General features: G+C 38.9%; 2 protein-coding genes across 2 annotated transcripts in view; both read left to right on the plus strand.

Annotated features, from left to right (window-relative positions):
• Positions 1-12,060, plus strand: part of ZDBF2 (zinc finger DBF-type containing 2) — a 36,112-nt gene extending 24,052 nt beyond the window's left edge. Inside the window, exon 9 of the transcript XR_004752344.1 lies at positions 11,921-12,060. The gene's annotated coding sequence lies outside the window, so the exon portion shown is untranslated. The remainder of the gene's footprint in view (positions 1-11,920) is intronic.
• Positions 12,061-12,620: 560 nt separating this feature from the next.
• Positions 12,621-12,722, plus strand: part of ADAM23 (ADAM metallopeptidase domain 23) — a 73,495-nt gene continuing 73,393 nt past the window's right edge. The window contains exon 1 of the mRNA XM_035331669.1: positions 12,621-12,677. The gene's annotated coding sequence lies outside the window, so the exon portion shown is untranslated. The remainder of the gene's footprint in view (positions 12,678-12,722) is intronic.

Consider the following 12,722-nt stretch of genomic DNA (forward strand, 5'->3'; position numbering starts at 1 on the left):
TTGCATTATCAAGACTTTATCCATTTGTGTTTGAGCATACACTGGGCTTATTTGTCAGCTAGAATGTGTTTCATTTAAAGATGGATCTGAAACAAATTATGCTGAAGTAATGGAGTTATGGGAAAGTTTGGATGTGGATCCTAATTTTGCAGTTGAATATGTTTTATTTTTATATGTATTAAATTACTTTGGAATTGCTGTTTATGCCCCGTTCAGCAGAGGTTAATATGACATGAATACAGCAAATAAGAGTCCAAATCTAATTAGAGATTACCAGCGGGTTTCTGTCAGTTCTGGGGGACCTGATTCTAAACTTCAACTGAGCTCTGTAAGGCTTTTTACTGTTTTAGAGCCAGAATGCCAGAATGCTCTGGTTGTGGCTCGATATTCATCCACATGGTTGGTATGAAATCAACTGATGTCAGTGCAGAAACCTCCAGTGGTAGAAATTAGTCTACATCTGTCCCTAAATAGGATTCCCTCTTCTATGGGGGTGTTCATAGCACTGTTCATACTCCAATAATGTTTCTGCCTGTTCATTTGATGCAACTGTCTAGCAAAGTAATTTATATATTTATCACAGTAAAAGTGCTTTAAAACTAAATAATAATAATAATAACAAAACAAACATTGATTTACCTGTTTTGCACCAAACCAGCCAAGAAAGTTAATTGCCTTGGAGTTTCTTATGTGCTGCTTCCAATTAGGAATCTGTTCTGTTTGCTTTTGTTCAATGGCTTACATGTTGGATAGCATAAAATCAAAGATAGCTTCCTGTCGCTGTGCCTTGAACCAAAATGCTAATTCTTGCCGTATTCTTAACGGGTGTTCTGATAGCATGTATCACAACACAGGCGACTGCACAGATAGGCTGCCAGTGTATGTGCTTCTTCCAGCTGCACAGCTGCCTCAGGCAAGCTAACTATAGTTTTATTTTTGTGTGTGGTATGTCAAAACCATCTATTTATAAACCAAATCAGAAAATGCCTTGGAACCATATTTTTTTCTTTCAGGCTTCACTTTCAGTTATCTAGAAGCTCAGTACTCTACATTCATAGATTTGGTTATAAAATTTAACTTGTCTGAATAATAATAAAACTGTTAAATTATTAACATTTTGGAACATAGATATCAGTCATAAAACATTTTAAAATGTATTTATACTTTTACCTGCAAGGTGAATGTAAAGGGTGTTGGGATGTACTAACCAGACAATGAAAACACATATTAATGTTTTTCCATTTTCCATTTCCAATTAGTTATTCTTGACAACATTTTTTCATGATAAACTGGTGTAATTCATGTTTTGTAGGTGGGAAAAGTGAGGTAATTTGTTTAAAAGCAACATGCTTTTAAACGTGAAAATGCTCACTAACTTTGACCTTTTTCACTTTCAAGTCAACATACACACTGACTTTTAGAGTCTGGTTGTCATTCCCAGACTTTGCTAGGTGTTTATGAGGATTGGGCCCACGGTGATGTGAAATGTACATATAAAAATTGGCATTCTAAAATAACTGGAGGTCCTTGAAAATTTGGGGATTATCAACCTTTCAGTATCCACTGAAGAAACACAAACCCTCCAATTCTTTCTTATTTTCAGATCAATAAACTGGATTGTAGGGAGCCAGCTTTTCTCCTGATTTTGTTGGGGCCTTGGTAGGCTGTTGGAGTTGAGATCTTAATTGCATGGATCAAAGTGCATTAACCTCTGGTAGATTAATATTTCATCCTGTAAGTAGCCACTCTTTTCTCAGTGGAACCATTCTCTAACATGAGAGCAGTCTGGTTAAGGAATGAATGGTCTATAGTTACCCATAGGCAGGTAATATTAGGAGGCTATGCAGATGATTTGGAAGTGTTTACTTTACTAAATAATAGTCCTCTCTCACAGATTAATCTCCTATAACTAAGCACTTTCTTTAAATATAAATGGCTCTGTGCCATTTTTAGAACACTTTGTTAAATTATTAACCAGTTTTTATCATCAGTAGGGGAGTTTTTACAGAAATTAGAACAAGATCTTACTCACTGGTTATTTTTAAAATGTGTCAGCATGAAGGCTTGTACTTGTGACAAGGCTCATGAAGTGCAACAGAGCTGCTGTTGTATGGATTTTGAAAGAATTACAGAAGTCAGAGATAGGGAAAACTTGTTTTAGGCTTAAAGCTCTGTCCAAGCTTGGTTCCTACAGTGTATTTTAATATTCTGCTTCTGAAATCCTTTGATGCTGAGTCTGCTCAGCAGCTCTTGGAAAGGGGTTTTTGTTGCTTTCTTTTTAATCATATTTCAGGATCCAGCTAGTAAACTATAAATACTGAAGGAAGGGGAAAGATGGTACATGAGGCTTAATTTACTGGTAAGCATTTTCTGTCCTGACTTAAGACATGGGGTGGCAGTAGGTTATATGTCATTATCTTTCTCTTATCCAGATTATTTTGTTGTTTTCTTTAGGAGCTTCAGGTAGACGAACATTGAGGTCAGGCTGGAGGCCTGACAGGAGGAAGGCCCACCTGCAGAGCTCCTGCACAGGGGCAGCAGAGCTGGCGGGTTGCAGCAGGGCCTACATCCCAAGCTCTCTGTGACTTGCCTGGAGGGTACCAGTGCACCTGGTCCCCAGCAATTCCAAATCCTGGGCAAGCTGAGCAGCATCAGTCATGGACAAATCCAAATACTGATGACTGCCAGCTTCTGAGCAGCTCTTCCGGAAAGGAGAGACATAGGCTCACCTAGAGCTGAAGCTCCATTCTCCTTGGTAAGAAACTGGAAACAAAACAGGCCTGTTTTGCTCCAGACTGCAAAGAAACATAATGTAAGAATATTATCTAAATACAGCAGCAAATTGAGTTATCTTTCTGTAGAGCAGAACTTACCTGTTGTTTTAACTGAAAATACTTCAGTGAAGGATGGTGTGACAAATGGGAGTTGAGGGAACATGGGTCTCTCTTCCTCTTAAGGTCTAGAGCATAATTTTCTACACATAAATTTCAGTCTCTCTTCTTTTTTCGTCCATCTAAAAAGCCAGTTCCAATTTTCCTATTCAGCTAGTTATCATGAGTGTTTGCTGAGCAAATATGGATGCCTTGAAGGTGATTTGTGAAATCGCTGAAAACTTGCATTACATGGCCATTTTTTCTCCTAGTGTCAGGATGCCCGAACTTAAAATTTATGATTCAATAACATCATTCTCTGGTCTTGTGCTGTGGTGCATTTCCACTTTTTTTTTTTTTTTTTAACTAGACCCATGTTTTATTTTCAATGGAAAGCTACAGAATTTCAGCATGGAATGTAGATATATTATTCTTGCAGTTTGTATAGTAAAGTGCTCTTCTTGCATTGGCAGAGCATATTCAGCAGATGGCTGGGCAAGGAAGGTTTAATCCTTTTCCTCCTGGCACAAGGTATGCTTATTACTGTGTGCCCTGAGCAGAGAGTCTTCTGGATATTCAGCCACCTTTCATATTTGGACCGAAATATCTGATGAGGAAGGAGATGGAAAGATCCCTGTGTGTAGTTGAAGAAAACTATGCTGTAAAAATAAGGAGGAAAAAAAAAAAAAAAAGAATAAATTGATATCTTCAAGAGTCAATTGGAAAGGTAACGGGGCTTGCTGTCAGCCCAGTTCAAATCCCACCAGGGATTTGTACTGGGTGGAATTTGGGTTTGGCAGGACAAGTGGGAAGAGATTTCCATTTTCCATCAAAACAGTGTTGATTTTCAGGGAACACAGCAAAGAATCTCTGTGTCTCCTGATACAGTCATCTGAGACATGTGAAAGACATGGTATGAGGCTCTCTGGATGGGCATTTGGCACTTCTTGTCTCATTATTTTCAGTACCATTGAAATGAAATGACAGTGTAATATCACAGCAGAGGAGCCAGAAGGAAGCTAGGAAAAAAGCTGCTTGCCTAACAAAGGAAAATTATTTGAAACCTGAGACACTCCTCCATGAACCCAGGGAATTTCCATTCTTCCAGAGCTGTTCAGATGGGAGGCAATTCTGTTCCAAAGTCCTCATTCACAGGTGCCTCAGTTCCAACAGAGATAAGAGGATAGGAAACCAAGAGATGGTGAAGACAAAAGTACCCTGTGGTTGTCCTGGCACCTGCAAGAGAGCTGAGTGCCCTTGCACAATTGCTGTGGTCACTGAGCTTTGAGGTGTGATCAAGGTTTGGATATCCTTCAGTGTTGTTGTAGACCAAAAGATTAGATAGAATTAATGGTGCTTTTATATTCAGATTTTGCTCTAGCACATCTTAAACTAAAACATATTTTTATCTCCAAGACAGAATCCAAAGGAGATGGTTCCACATTTAAAGGCCACTATGAATATCAACCTTCACATCTGAAAATAGTGATGTAAGCATCAGAGCTTCCCCCCCCCCCCCCTTCCCCTAAGTGACTGGAAAATCAGACAAAAGTCAGGATGGTCTGGCTGCTTTATCTGAGGCCAGAATGACTGTTGAATTTATGCTGCAGTTGACGGGACTAGTAGGAAGGAAGATATATATAAGACTTAGTGTGAACCTGGTTTTAAGTAGTGTAATTTTACCTCAAAGGGAATGGAAGGGAACACATTTCCCATTGGGTACAGATTAAGTGATGTGTTCACCTTGCTTGCTTAATTAAACATTCAGCAGATGATCAAAGACCAAAGGCTTTTCTCAGAATGAAATGTGTATTAGTTCAACTGTTCAAATTGGTAGTTACCTTGAAAAATCAACACTAAACTACCATGTTGTTATCTCCAGTGAAAGAAAAATTCCGAAGTGAAAATAATTTTTTCCCAATATTTGGTCTTTTTAGAAGTTCAAGTTGCTACCACCTGCTATTTTCTATCTTAATACTGTAGTATACCAACTGCAAGACCTTTGCTGCCTATGTTCTCTCTTGACACCAGCAGGTTACACTTCTACTCCTGGTGATACCAGTGGAGAAGCTCTTAGAGTTCATCACTCCTGGGTCATGTTGCTGCTGCTCAGAGCCCTGTGACATTCATCACCAAAATCATGGTGAGAGCAGCTGAGAGGCAAGCAGGGCAGTTCCAGCTGCAGTAGCCAGCTGGGAGAAATTCTAGCTGTACGTTCAGAGTGTTTCCCTGCTGTTTGAGCACAATGCTTCCTCAGTGACCTAGTTTTGTGAATTAAAAAAAAAAAACAAAAAAAAAAACAAAAAAAACAAAAAAAACTTTCTTCATAACTACAGCAGCCAAGAATTTTATTAATGTTTGCTAGTATAAAGTAAAGGTTACCATGTCTTAATTTTACTAGGTTGCTTTAAAACCTATAACATCTTTATGGAAGTTAGGAAATAGCTTGTGATCAGTTGTCAGTCCTATGTGCATGCTTCTTCTGGAAATGAATCTGTAGGGATGACTCAGGCTTGGCAGCCCAACAAAAGATGTTCCATCTGTAAAACAAATAGTTACATCTGAAAATGTAAGACTGTTTCTTCATTGCTCTCTTGGAGGGGAAGAAAAAAAAATACTGCTAGGATGATCGTGAATATTTTAAATTTGAGCTTTGCAGTTCAGCTGCATGACAGCTCATATAGACCAGGTTACATTTTATACCCTGACTGTATAAGCACATCAGTGCTTCCAGTAGAGGTTCTAGTTTTGGCTCTGCAACTTGTTACCTTTGTATGTATGTCTGGGATGAAAAGGGGTTCTAGAAACTAGCATTTAAATGTCACCTTAAGCCTGTTCATATTCTTATCTAAGCCTAGACTGAGGACTGTTACCATCTGGCCACATCTATAAGGCCACTATCAATTGCTAAGCTCAGCTTCCCTGGTAGCCCAGCAGCAAACAGGAAGTATCATGGGAGTTCTGTCCAGCATTTTTCCCTCTTTAAATGGAAACCTTAAAATAGCGGTGAAGGCAAATTTAGGATTGCCATGCAGCTGAGGATAGGGCCACAGAGAATACTGGTGCAGAAGTAGAATTACACGGGTTTCTTGTGGTTGTTACTTGGCAAAATAATGCAAAAGAGATGATATAACTCTGGCTACATTGTTTTCATTCTAAGCATGATTTTTTTATTATTATTACAGTGATACTTCATGCCCATATTAATTAATCTATCTGTATTTCCCCCATAAAAAATGTAGGTGTTATAATGTTGCGAAAGACTTTTTTGTATTTTTTGACCAGTGGCCCAATCAAAGCATGGTGGTTGCTGTTTTCTGTAAAGAAAATGAAAAAACAACTCAATTTATCAATAGGCAGAATGAGGAAAAAGACATTTTGTGCTCAGCAAGATCTCTTTGGTAAATGGAAGTTTCATTTATTATGCAACTGTGTTTGAGAGCAACATAATTTTGGGATAGGGCCAAGATAATATAAAAGTAGGAAAGCACTGTCCAGTGGGAAGAGCCTTGAACTACCTTTGGTCTGCAGAGGTCGGATTGTACTTGGGACTGTGCAATGAATCTTCTTTGTATCTTTGGTCATGTTCCCCTGCTGTTTTATGTTTCAATCCACCAAGCTCTACCAATTGAAGTGTAAGAAGATTTATTTAAATTCTTTTGCGCTTCAAGCCCATGTGCAGCATCAGCATATAGGAACAGATATAAAAGCTAAGAATAGTTCAAGTTTCTGTGAGTAAGTTCTTGATTTTTGTAGCCCTATAAAGCAAGTTGGGGGAATGCCTTTGCTATGGAGAGAAGGTTTGGTCTGAAATCCAATTTAGTCGGGTGCAATTCCTTTTGATTTTTATTTTCTTCAGCAAGATAATGCAAGAGAAGCTGAAAGATGATTGAAGTTGGAGCTTTTCTCATCCATAAGATGTGGATGGAATTTGAGAGAAAAGCAAATTCATGAATTCCCTGTAAGAAGTTTCACAAATAATCATAGAAAAATGTATTTTGAAGTATGGGTTTTGAATCATAAATGTTCTTCATCCCTCCCCCCCCAGCTGTGGGGTTGAGGGGACGTGTCATAAGAGAACTGGCACTTTTTCCTTCATGTATACTGCAAAGAAACTTCATGTAGAATACAAGAATGCTGTTTTAATTTCCACAAAGTCTTCAAAAACTGCTACATTTCCATAATAACAACCCATAATAATGCATGCTTAAACTTATGGTTAACCAGTAGGATAAGCAACCCTAAACAATCATGGGGAACATATGCATGTAGAGAAATAGTAAGACCTTTGAAAGGTGACTGAGTGTAAGTTTATGTGGGCGAAAAGAAGAATGGAAGGAGCAGGGTGAAGGGCATAATTTCAAATCCTCAAGTGTGGGTTCTTGACGTGACAATCCACGTGGTCAGATTGTGTGTGGCTCTTGTGGGGGAGAGAAGGGAGTGTCTGCTTCCATGGTTGTGAGGGCTAGGTGGGTTTTTATGTTTGCCTTTTTTTTTTTTTGTGTGTGTGTGTGTGTGTGTGTGTGTGTATGAGTGTGTTCCAAAGGTTTGTGGCTGAGACTTTTGTCAAGAAAATTAGCAAGATGCTTGAGGGATCTGTACTACATAAGGAAAGACTGTTGGGCTTCATTTGCCTTTGTAACAAAGTGACTAAAGTATTCACTGTGTTACTGTGCTGACAGTCTGAGTCTAGTAAACTAGTAAATATTATTGAATTCAGATTATTTCTGATTTTTGGGAAATAGAAAAGCTTACTGCAGCTTCCTTAGGAATCAAGAATCCACTCAAGGAATTAACAGCAGAAATTATAAAAAGCATTCACTGGGATCTCTGAATAATTTTATTGTGATGTTGCAAAAATACTACGTTGACATTAGGAGATACTGTCTTTGGCAGGTAGGTGCTGAGAATCACCAAATCATCAAAATATGGGGACCCATAGGTCCAAACTGATTGGTGGGGGAAAGCTGAGAGAAAATGTTCTTTATTTGCTTATCAAGATTGTAAGTAAATGAGCTTAGAAGGCTAGGGCAGGGAGACAGGGCAGGAAGGATGATAATGCTGATCTGGGATCCATATTTGATGCTTAACTTGTTTCTGTGACAAAAACTATCTTCTAGTAACTCGATTGTAGGGGACGCCCTAGGCCTCTCATGCAATACTTGGATATCACTTTGCACAGATTTTTCTTAAAATTTTAGACTTTCCTCTCTGGAGAAGTGATGGTTAGATATTGTTTTAGGGTCTCTAGAGGAGTCAGTCCCAAATCCTTGATGTGTCCTCAAACAGGAATCTTTCAGGATAGCGTGTTTCATGTCTGATGATTCATCCCTATGCCTAATTAGGAAAGGAGCAGGGAAACCGGTCCAAGTTTATCTATGGAGAAAAGGCAGGATGCCGAATTGGATGTAGCAGTTTCTATTTTTTTCCTATTTTTGTAGAGCTGCATTTTATGGAAATTCCAGGATTTTCCTCTCCTGACTAACACAGCTGTTCCTCAGCATTTTTACCTACCTTTCATAACACAGGATTACAGCATTGATGGCTGCAGCATCAGCACAGGTCACTCTGCTGAATGCACACAGAAATCCAGTCTGTAAAAGTGTGTTACCTGAGCAGCACCCACAGCACCTGAAAATACTAGGGAAAGTGTTTTTAGAATTTTGGGGGGAACATGAGAGGAACATGAGAGAATCGGTTGTTATACCTTTCTAAATGCTGCATGTCCATATCCAGAGAGACAACTTCCCAGTAACTAGTGCCTGTTTTCAGTGAGGTTTGGTAGTTCAAGCATGCATTATATTGCAATGGCCATATTCCTTCTGCTTCTCAAGCTAATGCAGTCCTTGCTATTCTGGGCATCTCTGTGCTGGAGATAACATCCTTAATGTTTTCATCTACAGTTTCATATTTTCACCCATCTCTTCTTGGGTTTAGATGCTGTAAGCATTGACAGCCTGGTCATTTCTACCAGCAGGGGGAATGAGCTGTTACTGGTAGCCCTGGCACAAGAACAAACAGATTCTGTTAAGCATGAATAGACTTAGGCTGGGAAGTAGGAGGATTTACGTAGTGATTCAAACAGTGAGCTTCTGGAGCAGCTTTCCAGTGGTATTGGAAAGGGCAAAACCCCCAATTACTTTTAAATGCAATGTATGAGAGGAATTGTTAGTGGTAGCTGGGGGCTGGACAGGATGCCTTAGGAGGTCCCTTGCAGTCCTCCTCTCCCATGTGCACGTGTAATTGGGTCAAGGAAAGAGCGATGATGCCTTCCCTCTCCTTTGCAAAGTCGCACTGGAGCAGCTGCAGTCTGGCTTTTTCACAGCCTACCGTTTGGAAGTATTTGATCAGCTGTAGCAAGTCCTTGGGGTGTGAACTGTATTTATTTAGTTTTAAGAAGTATAAATAAAAGTACATATTTAAGATTTCCCATAACACCCCATCCTTCTTCCTTGACACTGTTTTTCATGTTAATGCGCAAGAGTGAAAGGAACTAGCAGGGAGAGGGCCTGATGTCACAGCCACAGTTAGAACTGCTTGCTTATTAAAAAAGCAGCACTTTTTCTGCTGGCAGCATATGTTTTACTTGCTAAGTATATCTGTATCGGAATAGATGACAACTGTGTTCTAGATAGCCTCATTGACCAATGTGTTTCTGCTGCTGCTCTGTTTCTTATTAATAAATTGGGCAACATGGTGAATAATTGGAGCCCTTAGAACTTTAATGTTTCCACTGGTGGCAAATATACCTCATTGCAGTATCTTGTATACAGTGACTTATATGCTGTAGTTTCAACATTGCTGAGGAATCCTACTGAACAGCTTGTAAAATCTTTGGTTATGAACGCACAGGTAATTATTACACAAGAGTACACAGCGAGTGCAGTCTGAAATTAGTGTGGTGTGCTTTATTCAAAATAAATCTTTACTGCAATTGAAAGTAGCTTACTGATGCTACATTTCACCTGAATACAAATTGAACCGTACTTAATAAAACATCTGACTCACTTGTTATTAGCGGCACAGTTGTGTTCTTCTCTCTTCCTTGCCACATATTGCTAAGCTATATTCTTTGTATCATTTTACTTCACTTGATCTTACCATTAATATTTCACAATATTGAAGGGAAGGGGATGGAAAGTATATCCTAACTACCACGTATATTCTAACCTGTAGTGCTGGAACATATATGGTACTCATAAAAGAGTTCATTTGTGTAGTAGTACTGGTGAGAGGAATAGCTAGCAGTAATGCAGAGCTTAGTAAATGAGTGACAATTGGGATGAAAAAGTGGCATTTCAACTGTACTATATTTTATAATATTAATTTAAGATAATGTTGTGTCCAATAGCACACAGGGTAAAGCTGGATTTAGGGCTCTGTTGAACTACTGACTAACAGGAGAAAGCTCTTCCTCTGAAGAGTCTGAGGTTGAAATAAAGAAGATGGCAAAGTGAAGAACAGCAGAAATCATGTTCTGCTAGATCTACAAATTGGAAACTGATGCTTGCTTCAGAAGAATCTAGAGCAAGGACTCCATTTCCTGAACCTCATATGTATTTGTTGCATTACTGCAATGTTTATGCTGTTTTCCAGGGTTGCTGAAAGGTATTTAAGGAACTAAGTGGAACAGTAAAAATGAAAACTATGAAAAGTATGTATTTTTTTTCTGACCAAATGCTGGGTTGCTGCAGAGCTCTTAGGTGGTGGGATGTGTAGCAAGAGATGGTTACGTTATATGTAAAGAGGAAAATATTCTTTCCGAAATACTCTTTCACACTAGTAACTGAGGACCTATTTGAGAATAGCTGAACATTGAGAATCAGTATTCAAATGTATGATTTTAAAAAAGGTTATACTAATGCATTGCATTGTTCATTGTAATTACCAGGTTTCTTCTAAATATAAATTATTCATACTTACACTGCACATGATATTTTTACATGCGCTGTAGTGTATTTTATGAAAGTAATGAAACATGAGCTGCATGAAATTTCAGCACAGCTTTGTATTAGCTGTTAGTCCCATGCTGAGAAAGGGACTGGCTACTGCCTTCTTTTGCATGCACATTAGAGGTTTGTGTGGATTAGTTATGTGCCAGCTATGAGATTCTACTGTTGTTACTCAGTGCCCATGTGTAAATATTGCTTTTTAGGCCTGCAGTGTGCTTGGTACCCCTCCTGCTCAGGACTCCTTATATTTGTTGTATTGTTTACAGCACTGGCTGATTTATGTGCTACTGCCAATCAAAAGGAAATCTCTCTAACAGATCTGTCACTTTGTCCAGTTTTTGTGCAGCCTATGGCTGTGCCTGCTAGTGCTGCAGGCACGTACAAGTAAGTCATAACCACACCTGAGAACTGCACTTGCCTGGTGGCACAGTTCAGCAATGGCTGCTTCTATTCTGCTGCTTGTGCTGCCTGTGTCCCGTGGTGCTATACCCTTCGGTCACCCAAGGACAGTCTTAAGCTGCTGGTTGGTATTATTGCTATTACAAAAGTAACTGAGACAGTCCTTTTTTTGCTTGGAAGCTCCCCATTGAGCTGAATATTTGAGATTCTGTAATGATCATCACTATTGTTAACTTGATTGCAAGAATGGTGTAAGAACACTGGCTAAGGCTTACTGCTTGATAAATCAGTCATCTATGTTTGTATCTCCTGAACTTCCCTCCTTCATATTCCATCTGCAAGAGAAATATTTCTCTTTCTATTAAACCAGGAAATAGTTTGTGTCTGTGAGCAATATCCAGGAATACTGCACCTGATCCTTTGTTACAGAACCTAACTGGATTCTTGAAATAAGTGTTAGATATTTGAAGTTAGGTTGTTTCACTGATGTTTAAATCCAGAAAATTTCCTCATATCCCAGTAAAAGACACTCCTGGAATACTCAGTCAGGAAGACCAATATTATTTATGCCTTGGGTAAGGAGCAAGTTCATTAAAAACATTTTCTATGTAGAGACTTTTCCAAGTCAAGTAGTAATACACTGACACTTTACACTTTACTTTTTTTTTTTTTTTTTTTTTTTTTTTTTTTTTTTTCCAGGAGATGCTGGAAAAAGAGATTAGATTATGTTGAAAAACTGTATCTTTACCATTGAGGTAACAGAGCCTAGACTGATATTTCCTGACTAGCTGACAAGTACGAATAGCCAAGACTACTATCAGCAGTTTTGCATCTGAAGCCTTATGATTTGAACTGCAGCATTACAGTTTCATTCCACGCATTCACTGACCCCCATCCTGATAAACGAGCAATGAATGTAAAAACTCTGGACAACAGTCTGCAGCTGTGATGTAAGCTTTATTTATCACCCAGATTGCAAGTATGTGTGTACCTCGTGTAATACATGTTTTCTCCATAGCCAGTCTTGACGAATTGGTTGTCAGCGTTTTCCTGCATGTCTCTGACTCAGAGGTTCCAATTTATTTCATTGGAAACAGATGTTGCCATGATAGTCCACGCTTTTGATATTTTGCTTTCAGACATTTGCAGTGCAATCTATTTGAGATTATTTCATAAGGTCTTTCAAAGATGAAAGCAGGTTAAATAAAAAAGGCACCTGTGGAGGCACTTAGTGGAGTATTTCATCTGGAGCTGATTATGCTCCTGAACTGCACATGCCCACGTGAAGCTTTTTAGCAGTTTTATAAAATGCAGCTTGAGCTACAACATGATCAGCACCTGGGAGACTGAGCATGCCTGCCTGAGATGGTGTGATGTGATTGTTTCTGCTGCAGACTTCTGCTTGAGTCAAAAGGGTCTAGAAAGAATTTGCTGTAGCCAACCTTTGTAGGAAGAGGTAATTGTTGCTTTTTCACCTCAGAATCTGGATAGTAAAAATAAG

This window comes from Oxyura jamaicensis, chromosome 7 (assembly GCF_011077185.1).
Source record: "Oxyura jamaicensis isolate SHBP4307 breed ruddy duck chromosome 7, BPBGC_Ojam_1.0, whole genome shotgun sequence".
Lineage (NCBI taxonomy): Eukaryota > Metazoa > Chordata > Aves > Anseriformes > Anatidae > Oxyura > Oxyura jamaicensis.